The sequence below is a fragment of the Gracilinanus agilis genome, chromosome 4 (assembly GCF_016433145.1).
Source record: "Gracilinanus agilis isolate LMUSP501 chromosome 4, AgileGrace, whole genome shotgun sequence".
In the NCBI taxonomy this organism is placed as follows: Eukaryota; Metazoa; Chordata; class Mammalia; order Didelphimorphia; family Didelphidae; genus Gracilinanus; species Gracilinanus agilis.
The window spans coordinates 221791666-221808353 of NC_058133.1; the positions used below are offsets into that span (position 1 = coordinate 221791666).

The 16688-nt window shown below is 34.2% G+C and overlaps 1 protein-coding gene and 1 pseudogene across 1 annotated transcript in view; one reads left to right on the top strand and one right to left on the bottom strand.

Annotated features, from left to right (window-relative positions):
* Nucleotides 1-16688, bottom strand: part of CEP112 (centrosomal protein 112) — a 527068-nt gene that overhangs the window by 489532 nt on the left and 20848 nt on the right. The window lies entirely within an intron of this gene.
* Nucleotides 15970-16397, top strand: LOC123244871 (annotated as a pseudogene).

Below are 16688 nucleotides of genomic sequence, written 5' to 3' on the forward strand. Positions count from 1 at the left end.
CAACTAATTAATGTATTACAAGTTTCCAAAGCACAGTTCTTGAAGTTGTAACAAATAACCTTTTGCTTCATCAATTGCCATCCTAGAAGCAAAGAAAAGGAGGGTGTATCCAAAACATACATCACAGAAGGGAATTTTTCCTCTACAAAAATGGAAACCTGAGAAGTCATCTTGGTAGTTGCCATAACACCACAATCTTAGAATATTGCCACAGCATTACCTAAATATGGATAAAGATTTGGATGCCCTCAGTATCCCATTCCCATTTCCTCCAAACATTAAAGAAAATCTATTAACAAATCTACTTTAGACATAGAAGATTTCTGTGCAAATTACCTTTCCCTCTCCCTAATGTAAAAGTAAAAATACAATATAATCTCATATTAAGAGTGGTACTTGCCAACAAATCAAGAAATTTAAGAGAACAGGAAAAAATTGATGAACTATCCTTTTTGTTTTAAAATTCATTAATCTCAGGTATCCCTCATTCCAAGTGCTACTATAGGAGACCCTAATTTACACTGTTTTTTAAATCAACAAAATGAGGAATAAAGTTTATATCAGAAATAGTTCCCACCCTCGTGGGCTTTAACATCTAGTATGTGTAACTAGCTCAATTATCTATATTTCCTTACTTCAATAGATCACAAACAGTGAGAACAGCAATTTGGCCATTTTTTACTCTAGATAACTTTTACTCACATTGTTCTAAAAACCTGAATTGGGACTCCACCCAAAATACTGGGGCCTTAATCCAGCTCTCTTGACATCACATAAATACCAATGGAACTCAAAGGCTGCCACCCATCTGATAACCATCCTTCTCATTCCATAATCTACCTTCTTTTCTAGTTCCTTTACACCACTTCTCTTGTACAATTATTAGTTGTTCATGCCTATTCATCATACAATTCTACCTTTTACATTTGACATTTTATTTTTCCTATAATTACATGTATAAACAATTAACACTCATTTTATTTTTAAATTTTGAGTCCCTAATTCTATACCTCTCTCTTCACCCCTCCTCTTTGAGAAGATAAGCAATCTGATAAATATTTTCCCATATTGGTTCTTTTGTGGAAAAAAATACCAAAAATTGAAGAAAATAAATTTTTAATGCTTAGATCTGGATGCAGACTCCTTCAGTTCATTTTCTGGAGTCATCTTTTATTATGAGTCCCCTGAGATTGTTTTGGATCACTGCATTGCTGAGAAGAGCTAAGTCATTCAAGTTGTTCATCAGAAAATATTGCTGTTACTATGCACCATGCTCTCCTGGTTCTGCTCACTTCACTCTGCATCAATACATGTAAGCCTTTTCAGGTTTTTTTCTGAAATCATACTGCTCATTATTTCTTAAAGTGTAATAGTATTCTATCACAATCATATACTACAACTTGTTCAGCCATTCCCCAAATGATGAGTATCCTCATACTTTCCAATTCTTTACCACCACAAAATGAACTACTATAAATATTTTTGCACATATAGATAGATCCTTTTCCTTTTTGTTTATTATCTCTTTGGTCTATAAACATGGTAGTATTACTATACTAGGTCAAAGGATATTCAGGCTTTTATTGTACTTTCAGGAGGGTGTATTGAAAACGTTGAAAAGTATAGGAATAGAAGGACCCTTCCTAAAAATAATAAACAGTATATACCTAAAGCCATCAACAAGCATTATATGCAATGGGGATAAATTGGAAGCCTTCCCAATAAGATCAGGAGTGAAACAAGGATGCCCATTATCACCTTTATTATTCAACATAGTACTAGAAACACTAGCAATAGCAATTAGAGAAGAAAAAGAAATTGAAGGTATCAAAATAGGCAATGAGGAGACTAAGCTATCACTCTTTGCAGATGATATGATGATCTACTTAAAAAATTCTAGAGAATCAACTAAGAAGCTGGTAGAAATAATCAACAACTTTAGCAAAGTTGCAGGATACAAAATAAATGCACATAAATCATCAGCATTTTTATGTATTTCCAACACTTTAGAGCAGCAAGAGATAGAAAGAGAAACACCATTTAAAATCACCCTAGGCAATATAAAATACTTAGGAATCTATCTACCAAAACAAACACAGCAATTATATGAAAACAAGTACAAAACACTTTCCAAAAAAATAAAACTGGATCTCAACAATTGGAAAACCATTAATTGTTCATGGGTAGGACGAACTAACATAATAAAAATGAACATTCTACCCAAATTAATTTACCTATTTAGTGCCATACCTATCAAATTAACAAAAAACTTTTTTACTGAATTAGGAAAAACTATAACAAAGTTCATTTGGAATAACAAAAGATCAAGAATATCAAGGGAAATAATGGAAAAAAAATGTGAAGGAAGGGGGCCTAGCAGTACCAGACATTAAACTATACTATAAAGCAGCAGTCATTAAAACAATATGGTACTGGGGGCAGCTGGGTACCTCAGTGTATTGAGAGCCAGGCCTAGAGACAGGAGGTCCTAGGTTCAAATCCGCCCTCAGACACTTCCCAGCTGTGTGATCCTGGGCAAGTCACTTGACCCCCATTGCCTACCCTTACCACTCTTCCACCTATAAGTCAATACATAGAAGTTAAGGGTTTAAAATTAAAAAAAAAAAAAAAAAAGAAAAAAAAACAATATGGTACTGGCTAAGAGACAGAAGGGAGGATCAGTGGAATAGACTCAGGGTTAATGACATCAGCAAGACAGTGTATGATAAACCCAAAGAGCCCAACTTTTGGGACATGAATCCACTATTTGACAAAAACTGCTGGGAAATTTGGAAAACAACATGGGAGAAATTAGGTTTAGATCAACATCTGACACCCTACACCAAGATAAACTCAGAATGGGTGAGTGACCTGAATATAAAGAGGGAAACTATAAATAAGTTAAGTGAACACAAAATAGTATACCTGTCAGATCTCTGGGAAAGGAAAGATTTTAAAACCAAGCAAGAGTTAGAGAAAATTACAAAATGTAAATTAAATGGTTTTGACTATATTAAGCTAAAAAGCTTTTGTACAAACAAAAATAATGTAGTCAAAATCATAAGGGAAACAACAAATTGGGAAAAAATCTTTATAACAAAAAACTCTGACAGGGGTCTAATCACTCAAATATGCAAGGAGCTAAATCAATTGTATAAAAAATCAAGCCATTCCCCAATTGATAAATGGGCAAGAGACATGAATAGGCAATTCTCAGGTAAAGAAATCAAAAGTACCAATAAGCACAGGAGAAAGTGTTCTAAATCTCTAATAATTAGAGAAATGCAAATCAAAACAACTCTGAGGTATCACCTCACACCTAGCAGATTGGCTAAAATGAAAGAAGGGGAGAGCAATGAATGCTGGAGGGGATGTGGCAAAATTGGGACATTAATGCATTTCTGGTGGAGTTGTGAAATGATCCAACCATTCTGGCTGGCAATTTGGAACTATGCTGAAAGGGCTATAAAAGAATGCCTGCCCTTTGATCCAGCCATACCATTGCTGGGTTTGTACCCCAAAAAGATCATAGATAAACAGACTTGTACGAAAATATTTATAGCTGAGCTTTTTGTGGTGGCAAAAAACTGGAAAATGAAGGTATGTCCTTCAATTGGGGAATGGCTGAACAAACTGTGGTATATGCTGGTGATGGAATAGTATTGTGCTAAAAGGAATAATAAACTGGAGGAGTTCCAGGCGAACTGGAAAGACCTCCAGGAATTGATGCAGAGTGAGAGGAGCAGAGCAGGAAGAACACTGTACACAGAGACTGATATACTGTGGTAAAATAGAATGTAATGGACCTCTGTACCAGCAGCAATGCAATGACACAAGACATCTCTGAGGGATTTATGGTAAAGAACACTACCCACATTCAGAGGAAGATCTGCAGGAGAGGAAACATAGAAGATAAACAATTGCTTGAATGCAGGGGATGAGGCGGACATGATTGAGGATGTGGACTCGAAACTACCACACCAATGCAACTAACAACAATATGGAAATAGTCCCTGAACAAGGGACACATGATAAAACCAGTGGAAATATGCGTTGGCCATGGGTGGGGGGACAGCGGGGGGGGTGAAGGGGAAAGTAGTGGCATAAAGTATGTAAACAGGTTAAAAATGAATATTAATAAATGTTAAAAAAAAGGAGAGAAAAAAAATAAATAGTTGCATTCAAAATGGAAAAAAAAAAACAAAATAAAATAAAATAAAAGTCTCCGTATCTTATTGTATTTTGCTGATTAGTTTTGTGACTTAATTTTGTTTTTTGTTGATTTTTCTGTTGCACTGAATCATTTTAAGCTAATGAAGTTCTGGCTGCTATATTAATTCTGTTTATGATTTTATTGTAACTCCCAAAATAGTGAACTAATCTATTAGACCTGGTAAAACGGTTTTTTGACTGTATAGCTTGTCATCTGTTCCTCATATTTTATTTCCTGATTTCTTTAAGGTTTCATTTTTAAGTTTACCTGTATCAATACAATTCTGTTATCTGTGCCATTTGTGAACATCTTACACATTTTAAGTTGTAAATAGCCCATAAGCCATTGGATTTGCTATCTAAACTATAGGAGCACGTCTTAAGTTTTTATTCTATCTTGATAATTGTGTACAACCTTGGAGATTTTGATGCCTTGAGAATTTAAATTATAATTTTGTAAGAGGTCTTTAATTTGATTTTTAGATGCCTAGTACCTTTCTGTATATATGATAAGGTTTTATATATTTATTTTGAAGAATTATTGTCTTATATTTTTTTTTAAAACAGGAAGCCCGGAGAGTTCCTGTATGCTTGATGTTGGTCTCTATGTTTTAGCTTGTTTTTTTCCATCAGAAGGATCTAGAATTCTTGAGGATAATTTAGACTTAAAAGGGTTTTTTTTTAATCAGATTTTTTAGACTCTGCCCCACAATTGCTATGGAGGCAGTAATAGAGTTTGTTGAGAAAATATCTTAGCCAAGGTTTACTACACCTGTTGAATTTGTGAAAAGTGTACAATTTTTTTAAACATCATAGCAAGTGATTATAATAATGGGTTGTTTACTGTTACTTTAAAATGTGTTATTGGAATTATGGTACATTATTTGAATGTGCATTATGAATCTGCTATTTTATGAAAACCATTTACACTCACAAAACATACAAAATCTTAACAGGAAATGAATCTCATTTTTTGGGTAAAAAACCTTTCACTAGTTCTAAGCTATATATTTTTTGATTTTTAAAACATTCTTTTATTTTTCTTCCTTGTATGTGCAATGCACATACATATACATATAGCAATGCAATATGTGCTCTTTTCTCTCATTTTTTATCCTTGAGAGCATTGTATTTTTCCCTGAATTTTTAATTTTCTTATTGCTTTTAACTTTAATTTTTTTAATAGAGAATTGATTTTTTTCTTTTTTTCCTCTCATTTTGTATTTGAAGTACATCTAATCAATGTTAATCCTTTTTTGATTTTACAGTGATATAAGCTTAATGCAAATATACATTTGCTATATTATTAATGCATACCCAAAAAGCCTTAAGCTATGGTAACCTGCCAATTATTGATAAATGTTATGGGACTGTGATTTAATGTCTCTCTGTCTGATTTCAGGAGAAGTGCTAAAAAGAGCCACAAGGTCATGGAGACTGACTGAGAATCTGCAAAGTGCCTAGGAGCAAAAGGCCATGCAGACCATAGATTGAAGAAGTTCTATGCCAATTACTGAAAGGGCTTAAAAACTGGTTTTTGAGTTTTGGAGTTGCAGCTTTTCTAACACTTTAGAGGCCAGACTTACCCTTAACTTAAATTCCTAGTAAAAGCACCTAAGATTGGCTATCATTATGGCTCATTCCCTGAGAAGGTGCAAGCAAATCAGACCAGGGAAAGACATTTCCCTTGCTCACATATTTAGTCCTGTTATTTCTCTTATATATAGAATGGCAACTTTCTGTAGTCCTGGATCCTAAATGGGTAATTGCAAACTGCTTAAATCACTTTAATTGGGCCTATAAGTTTATTTTTCCTTACATTGTTGCACAAGTTAATTTTTTCTCTTTTTTAACTGAATTTTATTTTTTTATTTATTTCTTTTGCCAATTGATTTCATATAACCCCATGACTCAGCCATGTATCCTTAGCTGACCTGACCTGAGGTACCCTCTTCAGGGAAGAAATGTGTCATTTGGAATTTACCTCGGGGGGGGGGGGAGGTACAAGTTTTATAATCATAATGTCTGAATTATAATCTAGAATGTAAAAAATTTTAACTTTTAGGAGTAATTTCAGGGGGGGTAATGTATAATTCTTAGAAGGAAATGTATGTTTTGTAATCTGTAATGTAAAGTTTAAATTCTTTTGAGAGTAATTTCAAGATAAGAAATTTGCCATCTCCCCAGAATCCAGACAACGAACCCTTTTGGTGAAGACACCATGAAGATGCCTAAAGAGCCTTCACTGGATCATGAAGATCCAAATTGAACTTTGGGTGCAGCTGATTGAACTATGGGGAGTTGAATGAATTGAATGCATTTGTTTTTTGAATGTACACTCTTATGCCAATAGGGTACTGCCCCAAATTGGCTTTTTGTCAATGCGGCTAGTTTTTATTCTCTTTTCTTTTATCCCCAAATTCCTTTAATTTAGAAGTTGACTATGTTTAAGATCCACTGGAAAAAAAAAACCAGTCTTTTTTGCCAGATCTCAGGGGGGAAATGTGTTATTTGGAATTTGGGGGGTTCCACTGAGAGGTATTTGGGGCTCATTTGAGCCTTAAAATACTTAGATACATGACAACTTCCTGTGGATGTTTAGGGGTCTTGGAAACTACATTTTCCATGATTCAACGGGTTTGCAGTTTTGACGTGATGACATGTACCAAGGTAAAGCATAACTTAAATTGGGAGGTCAGGCTTGAGACTTCCTCTTGGTTTACATAGGAGAGGTGAGAGAAGGTAATGGCTAATGGCAGCAATTTGAATACATCTTAGCCAGGCGCGTGGTCAATTTTATTCTACCAACATGGCCTTGATTAAAATATTACTTCTCCTTTTAATCTCAGTCTCTATTATTTTTAATCATTACAGTTCTCTTTTCATCCTTTTCATCTTCAAAAGTATTTTGCATCTTATGAACTGCCCTGATTAACAAAAGACAAAATGGAATGTTATAACAATCCTATTGGAAAAAGAAATTGAACAAGCCATCAAAGAACACCCCCCAAAAAAGAATCCCATGGGCCAGATGGATTCACAAATGAATTCTACCAGACACTGAAAAAAAATCAATCCCAATATTATATTAATTATTTGGGAAAATAGGAAAAGAAATCCTACAAAATTCCTTTCAGGACACAAATATGTTGCTGATTTCTAAAGTAGAAAGAACAAAAACAGAGAAAGAAAACCATAGATTAATCACCCTAATAAATATGTATGGAAACATTGTAAACAAAATACTAGAAAGGAGATTACAGTGATATAAGACAAGAATAGTTAACTAATTAAAATTAATAATATTGGATTTTATACCAGAATTACAGGGATGATTTAGTATTAGAAAAACAGTATAATTGATCTTATCAATCAAAAAACCAACAGTAGATATAGTAAAAGCTTCTAACGAAAAAAGAAAGAATAACCCCTTCTTTCTCATTGTGCACACCAGAGAATTTCCCAAGTGTTTCCTCTTAGACAATGACTTTTAACAGAGGAGAGCTTCTATGCCCCCAAAGCCCCTCCACGTGTATTTTTTTTCCAAACCTTATCTAGCTGTTTGTCTACCCCCCCCCCAAACAAGGCTCTCCACGTGGATTCCAGTCCTTACTCCAGTGGGCTTCCATGCTCTGCCTGTGGGGGAGGGACTGAGATAGCACATGGACTTTTAGTCTTTTACCACACAAGAACTTTTAAAAGTCTGGAGTAAAATTAGCATGCCTCCTCAGACCACTGGTTTAAAAAAAAAAGTCTCTATCTTCTTGTATTTTGCTGATTGTTATTTTATTATTTAATTTGGTTGTTTTAAGTTCATATATTAATCTGATCAATATCTATTACACTGAATCATTTTAAGCTAAATTTTGGCTGCTAGATAAATTCTGTCCATGATTTTATTGTAACTCCTTAATAGTGAACAAGTCTATTCTGATTTGTAGAAAAGTTTTTTTTAACTATACTGCTTGTTAATTTGTCATTTGCTTATATTATATTTCCCGATTTCTTTAAGTTTTAACATTATTTTAAGTTTATCTGTATTAATCTAATTCTGTTATATGATTCTTTATCTGTACCATTTCTCTGTGATTTTACTAAACAACATATCATTGTAAAAAGACCATGAACATCTTACACAACTTTTTTTTTAATTGTAAGTCCTACGTATACTAGATTTGTCATCTTAACTATCTGAGGTCACATGTTGCTTATATATACAACCTTTAAGAATATAATGACTTTAGAATTTAAACTGTAATTTTATAAGAGGTCTTAAAAATTGACTTTAGGATTTTATAGTAACTTCTGAATGGATGATATATATAAAATAAAGATAGAGAAAACAAATAGAAGTTTCCTAGCCAGACTCTTTATATACAAAAGCAGGAAGCCAAAAGAGCTCTTGTATGCTTGATATTTTAACTCTTTGTTTTCATTTATTTTCTCATCAGAAGGATCTGGAATTCCTGATATTTTAGACCCAAAAGGTTTTTTTGTATCAGATTTTTTTTTTAGGTTCTGCCCCACATTTGGATGGAAGCAGTAATGGATTTTGTTAAACATATCTCAGCAAAGGTTGAATTATTTACTATACCTGTTGAATTTTTGACAAGTATACATTTTTTTAAACATCACAAAGCAAGTGGTTATAAAATGGATTTCTTTGCTGTTGTCTTTAAATGTATTATTGTAATTTTGGAAATTTTGGTACTTTATTTGAATGTGTATTGTAACTCTGCTATTTTGTAAAAGCCATTTGCACTCACAGGAATTCACGGAAAAGCTTACAAGGAAATGGATCTCATTTTTGAGTAAAAAAAATTTCAATGGTTCTAAGCTATATATTTTTTTATTTTTAAAACATTCTTTTATTTTTTTCCCTTCTATGTGCAATACAGTATTTGAGTTTTTTATCTTTTCCCTTTTTCTCATTTCTTGTACTTAAAGTACATATAATCAATATTAATTATTTTTATTTTACAGTAATATAAGTCTAATATAAATATATATGTATATACATATATATAACTGCTGTAATATTAATGCATACCCAAAAGCTTTAGACTACAGAAACCTGTCATTTATTGATAAATGTTATGGGACTATGATTAATGTTTATGCCTGATTCTAGGAAATGGGATCAAAAAGGAACACAGACTTCATCTGTACAGTGTCATTGAAGCACAGACTTAAACTGAATAGTGCCATGGAGCACAAGGTCAAAAAAAGACCATACCAATCCAAGTTGAACTTCTATGCCAATACTAAAGGACTTGAACCTAGTGTGAGACTTGAAGTTGCGATGCTTGACATATGTTAAGATATAGGACACTTCGTACCACACTGCCAGTCAAGTACTGAAGGCTGGCCTTCATTCTGGCTCCCCTTTACCTGAGAATGAAGCAAAATCAGATCAGGGAATGACACTTCCCTTTTACATAAAAATCTGGTCCCCTTTTCTCTCATGATATGACAACTAGCTGTAGTCTTGGCTGCCAATGGGTAAGTGCAATATTACTGCATTTTGTGCAGATTTATGGGACAGAATTTACTTTAATTGGACCCTAATACAAGGGCCTGTTAAAATTTATTAAATTGGACCCTAATATAAGGGCCTGTTATGAATTTATTGTTTACTTAAAAAAATTTTGTATACATAGATTTTTGATATTTTGATTCTTATTTTGAATTTTTGTTTCTCCCAAAGTTTAATTTTTCTTCTATTTGTTTTTCTTTTTATGCTTTTGGTTTTTCTTTTGATAACTGACTCATACACCCCATAACTCAATGATGTATTCTGAGTTGATCCGGGTGTTGGTCAACACCCTCTTCGGGGAGGGGGGGTTATATTTTTATAAAAATCCAAGTCTTAAAATCTTTTTTTTTTAAACCCTTACCTTCCGTCTTGGAGTCAATACTGTGTATTGGCTCCAAGGCAGAAGAGTGGTAAGGGTAGGCAATGGGGGTCAAGTGACTTGCCCAGGGTCACACAGCTGGGAAGTATTTGAGGTCAGATTTGAACCTAGGACCTCCCGTCTCCAGGCCTGACTCTCAATCCACTGAGCTACCCAGCTGCCCCCTTAAAATCTTGTTTGAGAAAATTTTCAGGAAAAGAAGCCTGCTTTGAATCCAGAAAATGAACTATTTGGAGAAAGATGCCTGCAAAAACCTACACTGAATCAAGATGATCCAGAAAATGCCTGCAGAAACCTACACTGAATCAAGACAATCCAGAATGAACTTTGGGTTGCAACTAATTGAACTTGAGGGGATTAAACACAATTATTTTGAATTGTAAACTCTTATACCAAAGGGGGTTGCCCCCTAATTGGCTTTTTGTCAATGTGTCTAGCAAAACATTGGTTATGCTCTTTCTAGTAGTTAGATTTTTAGGGGTACAAAATGATTACATCAAATGATCAACTGGGGAGACAAGTCTCCCAAATGATCACGGGGAGATTGTGATAATGAGATTAAATCTACCCTGCCCATCTTCAGATTTAATCACCAAAGGTGAAAACATCTCCACTTAACTCACAAGTTGGAAGGCCTGTAACCCACATGTGCTAGAGTGAGTGACAAATCAGAATTTACTGACTGCCTCCTAAGAAAAGCATCTGTTGTGATTGGAAACATAAACTAACAGGAGGGCACAGGAAATGATGCAAAAGAGGCCCCTTTTAAAAAGAGAGTTGAGTGAGGGCTCTCTTCTGGTTCATGACCGGGTCTTGAAGGAGCTTGGACCTTGGTGAGATTGCTCTTAAATTTTTCCTTTGGAATTCCACATGATGAGTGTAAAGACTGATTCTTCCTGAACTTCTTTGAAGGAACTTTATTTTTAATAGAGACTCTGTGGCTGAAGCTTTTGCTTCATTCACCTCTGAGGCCCTTTGGGCCTCTGACTTTCTGGCCTTGGGATCAAGACCAGATTTCCCTCAGCTGAGGGTTAATTAGATCTACCTGGATTGAACTAGGGGATCAGAGCAAATTACCTAGCATGTTAGATAAGTTATCCTATCTTATCCTTTCTCTCATTTTCTTATTTCTTCTTCCTGTCCTCATTTGTAAATAAACTTCCATAAAAGTCATTTTGACTTAAGGTTATTCTTTCATTGGAGATTGATAATTATTCAATTCCCTAGTGAACAACCTTTTAATATTAACCCAATCAAACCCCCTTTTTACCCCTTACAACTGATAATGTTCTTCCCTGAGTCAATTTCAATAAGAATACCATATTAGCCCAAATATAATATGACTGCAAATATAGTAAGATCCCAAGTATTCTGAAGGGTAACTCAGAAAGAAGAAACACCCATTTTATTTTCTCCTTTTAAATTACAACTTTCTCTTAACTCGTGAATAATACAGACACTTTATATTCAAAGTTTTTTCAAGATCTTGAAAACAAATTAAAGTAGTTTTAATGTCAACACTTTTATTAAATATGTATTACTTTAATAGATACTTGTGAGAAACTACCTTCCAATATTTAATCATGTTCTCCTTCCTCTTTTATTACTCATATCCCGAATTAGAAACATCATTTACTACTATCCATATTGTTTGATATACAACATTTTTTAAATCCAAGCACAATGGGCTCAGTGGAAATTTTGTCCCAAGTGGTTTTGATTCAGTTCCCTAATACAGTGACCGACAGTTTCTTTATTTTTCCAATGTAGTAAATTCATGGTTTCTGGCCAACATCCACTCATTATATTCTTTCCTCAAATGATCTTTGAATGGCTTATTACTTACTTTCATCTAACACTTATAATTGTGATGTCATTCCTCCTAGAATAACAACTAGGTCCGTGCACACTTCAGCCATTCTCTTCTTCACATTTTCAGTCAGATGACCCTTGAATGTATCAAGTACGAGCATTCCTCGGCACCTGGATGCCGACTCCAGACTGCATTCAACCAATCTAACACAAGTTCATCATTCAAACATCCCTTTTCCTGCATACAGAAGATCACTCCTGATAGTAACTTTTCCTTAGGTAATGTTTTACACCTTAAAATTATATAAGGAGTCGTTTTTCACCAGTCAGCTGTGACTGTAAGCATCACGCCCATTCTTTCTCATCCCTTAATTTTAATTTTTGGGTATCATTCTATCATATTCAATTCACACTCACACTCTCTGTCAATGTATATACCTTCTAACTGCCCTAATAATGATAAAGTTCTTAGGAGTTACAAGTATCATCTTCCCATGTTGGAATGTAAACAGTTGAGCCTTACTGAATCCCTTATGATTTCTCTTTTCTGTTTACCTTGTGATGCTTCTCTTGAGTCATATGTCTGAGTAATATTTTCTATTCAGCTCTGATCTCTTCATTAGGAATGCGTGAAAGTCCTCCATTTCACTGAATATCTATTTTTTCTCCTCAAGGATTATACTCAGTTTTAATATTTAGGTGACTCTTGGTTGCAATCTTAGTTCCTTTGCTCTCTGGAATACCATATTCCAGGCTCTCTGATCCCCTCATGTAGAATCTGCCAAATTTTGTGTTACCCTGTGGCTCTATAATTGAATTGGCTCTTTTTGGCAGGTTGAAATATTTTCTCTTTGACCCAGAAGTTATGGAATTTGGCTATAATATTCCTGAGATTTTTCACCTTGGGATCTCTTTCAGGGGTGATCAGTGGATTCTTTCAACCTTTAGTAAGCCTTTAATTATTAAAATTAAATTAGGCCTGAAGGAGAAAACATCATTTTTTCTGTGTGAACCATTAAGCCAAAATTCTTTAAGTAATTATAAATCTCATATAAGAATATATGCAAAATTTGATATTCTATAATACGATATTCAATACTTACTCAATCTTCACTATTGATTCACAATAGCATTTGCAAACAGAAACATTTGGAAAACCTTATCATCTTTAAGCATCCTTATTCAATTTATCTCCAATAAACATATGTTTTCTCCTTCAGGCCTAATTTAATTTTAATAATTAAAGGCTTACTAAACAATGCTATTTCATATCTCTCAAGGAATGTATTTTGGGTTGATTTTTACAGTCACCTAACACTAAGCCCAAAGGGACCTTCTATTCTATACAACTTTTAGTAAATTCTGTGGCTATAAAGATATGATCTGTTGTTCAATGTCAGCTGAATCTACCTGTTCTTATATCTTCATCTTCAATGCATGTGAACTTTAGTCTTGTAAAATGTTGAAAATGATGGCAAAAAAGGCAAACAAGTCAACATAATTAATTTGCTTTTGATCAAGACTCTTTCTAAGCCTTTGGTTCTATCAATTCTTTCAATGATACCTTGATGCTTTCAACTTCATTCCAAAGTCAGCTCACTTCATGAATTCTCCACAGCCTTTCCAGCAGCCTTTCCCTTATAAGTCTTACAAAGAACTAAAACCAGGAGGGTACCTATCAACTGAGGAGTGACTGAAAAAATTATGGTATATAAACATAATGGAATATCCCTGAGTTATAAGAAATAGGGAAAGTTTCAGAGAAACCAAGAAGACTAATATGAACTAATGCAGAGTGAAGTGAACAGAAACAGAAGAATAATTTATACTATAATATCAATACTATAAAAATAAACAATTCTTAAGGACTTAAGAATTCTGATCAATGTAATGATCAACCATAATTCCAGTGGACAAGTGATAGAGAATGCTACTCACCTGATGATAGAAAGGCAATAATATGCAGAAGATACATATCCTTGAATAGAATTTGATTAGATTCATTTGTTACACATGTCATCACATGATTCATAGATTTTTAAAACTAATTAATATAATTCCTTGGAATTTATATGATAGTTAAAAATAATTTGAAGAGAATGAAAATATATATATTAAAGCCTGAAAAATCTTCCTTGTCTGGAAGAGACACAAAATTAAATTAAAGGAGAGCACTATTGGGTTGGGGGGGGGAGGAGGAACTAAGATGGTCACGAAGTAGCAGGAACTTCCAGAATTTCCTACTAACCAATCAATACAAAGCATCTCAAAAGGACAAAAATCAAAATCAGATGTGTAAAGAGGCTCACCCATGGGATGCAGCCTTAAAGGTAGGTAGTGTTTGGGGATTTCCACCCCATAAGGGGAAGAAACTACACTTATCAAAGTGTGAGCTAATCACCCCTCCCCCACAGCACCTACCACACCAGAGTCAGAGCACAAATTGTTCTGGGCCATTGCATTACTACTAGTAAGTTTGTACCCCAAAGAAATAATAGGGAAAAATACTTGCACAAGAAATATTTATAGCCATGCTTTTTGTGGTGGCAAAAAACTGGAAAAGGAGGGGGGTGTCCATCAATTGGAGAATGGCTGAACAAATTGTGGTATCTTTTGGTGATGGAATACTATTGTGCTCAAAGGAATAATGAAGTGGAGGAATTCCATGTGAACTGGAATGACCTCCAGGAATTGATGCAGAGCGAAAGGAACAGAACCAAGAGAACACTGTACACAGTGACTGATACAGTATGACACAATTGAATGTAATGGATTTCTCTACTAGCAGCAATGAAATGATCCAAGACAATTCTGAGGGGATTATAAGAAAGAACACTGTCTACATCCAGAGAAAGAACTGTGTGAGTAGAAATGCAAAAGAAAAACATATGATTTATCACATGGTTTGATAGAGATATGATTGGGGATATTGACTTTAAATGATCACTCTATTGCAAGTATTAATAATATGGAAATAGGTTTTGAACAATGATACATGTAAAACCCAGTGGAAATGCTTGTCATCTCTGGGAGAGGGGGAAGGAGGGGAGGGAAAGAACATGAATCATGTAACCATGGAAAAGTATTCTAAATTATTTAATTAATTAATTGAAATTTTTTTTTTGATTAAGAAGAGGAATATTAAAGTATGAAACTTTTAGGTAAACCAAACGTTTGCCTTAACATCAGAGTTGAAATAACTAGGTCTTTAACTTATGCTAATTACTGTTTTCAATATTATATACCTCTTGTATTCTAGTAATATTACAGATATGGAGGTGTCCTTTTCTTGTAATTATGCCATTTTGTAAGGGGGAAAATTTAGGGTATTTTATAGAAATATATTTAAAGTGTGGCCACCGGGAATCAAGGATTCAGGATGATTCTGTAATTAAATCAGACCCAAGTCAGCATTAGGTTGAGGAGTTTATTTACAATCTGGTAGGTAAAAAGTAGGAATAAAGAGAAAGGGAGAGGCTAGTCCAGGCCAAAGGCCTGGACGGAGAGAGGGGGTTAAAGGCTAAATAAATGAAGCTGTAAGCCACAAGGCCCAACAGCCAGATAGGCAGAGTTTGGAAGCGGCCCAGCTAGGCCAAGAAAGTCAGCCTAACTTACCCACATGACAATACAGAGTGTAAGTCAGTAACTCGTCTCCCCTCCCCACTAGGGAAGGTGAGGATTACATCATTTCTACGCCTAGGATGGGCAGATTTTTGACTATGAATGGGCTCAAGCTAATTCCATTTACACAATTTGTATCTCTGTAATTTGCAATATACATTTCTCTCTAAACCTATGTTTGTGATTTGTTATGATCTAACATCACAAATGCATCTTTACTTTATTTTCCCTTTTTGTTAGATAAACACTATATTTTTGAGTTACAGCTATAATTCAAGAAATGTAGTTTTCAATAACTGCTTTAAATTCTCTTGAAACTCCTTTGAAAAGATACACAAGCTAGAACACCCAGAAGTGACAGCTCATGACACAGCAGGCAGTTTGCAGGGCAGCAATTTGCTGGAGAAATATGGCAGTCTCCACAAGAGTTAAAGTTCTATGTAATTTTTACTTGTTCGAAGAACTTGAAGAAGGCCAAAAAGGAGTATGCAGTGGTACAGTTAGCTGGGGACTTGAAGATAATGAAGATATGATATTTACAAGGTGAACAAGCATGATTATTGGGCCACCAAGGACAAACTATGAAAACAGAATATGCGTTATGAAAGTAGAATGTGGATCTAAATATACAAAAGCACCTTCAACAGTTATATTTATAACAAAAATTAATATGAATGAGATAAATAATTTCAATGGAATGGAGGATGCATGAAACATATTAGTGTTAGCAAAATGGCAAAATTCTTATTGCATTAAAGTTGTACTTCAACATCTAATGATGTCCAAAGAAAATATGAAGCTTTCAAACCTCCAGAATGACAAACATACAGCAATTAATTTTAACAAATCTCAAACTTATATAAATCAGCAACTTTCTACTCATGTAGTGTCCTGATTAAATCTCACAATGTAAAACCCACACATTAAAAGAATTCCAGCTGTTATGTATCACCTGGATATTTGTAAGAATATATTTATAGATGCAAAAATCTTAAATAGAATACTAGCAAAGAGACTCCAGCAAGTAATTAAGAAAATCATTCACCACGATCAGGTGGGATTTATACCAGGAATGCAAGGTTGGTTCAACATTAGGAAAACCATCCACATAATTGACCATATCAACAG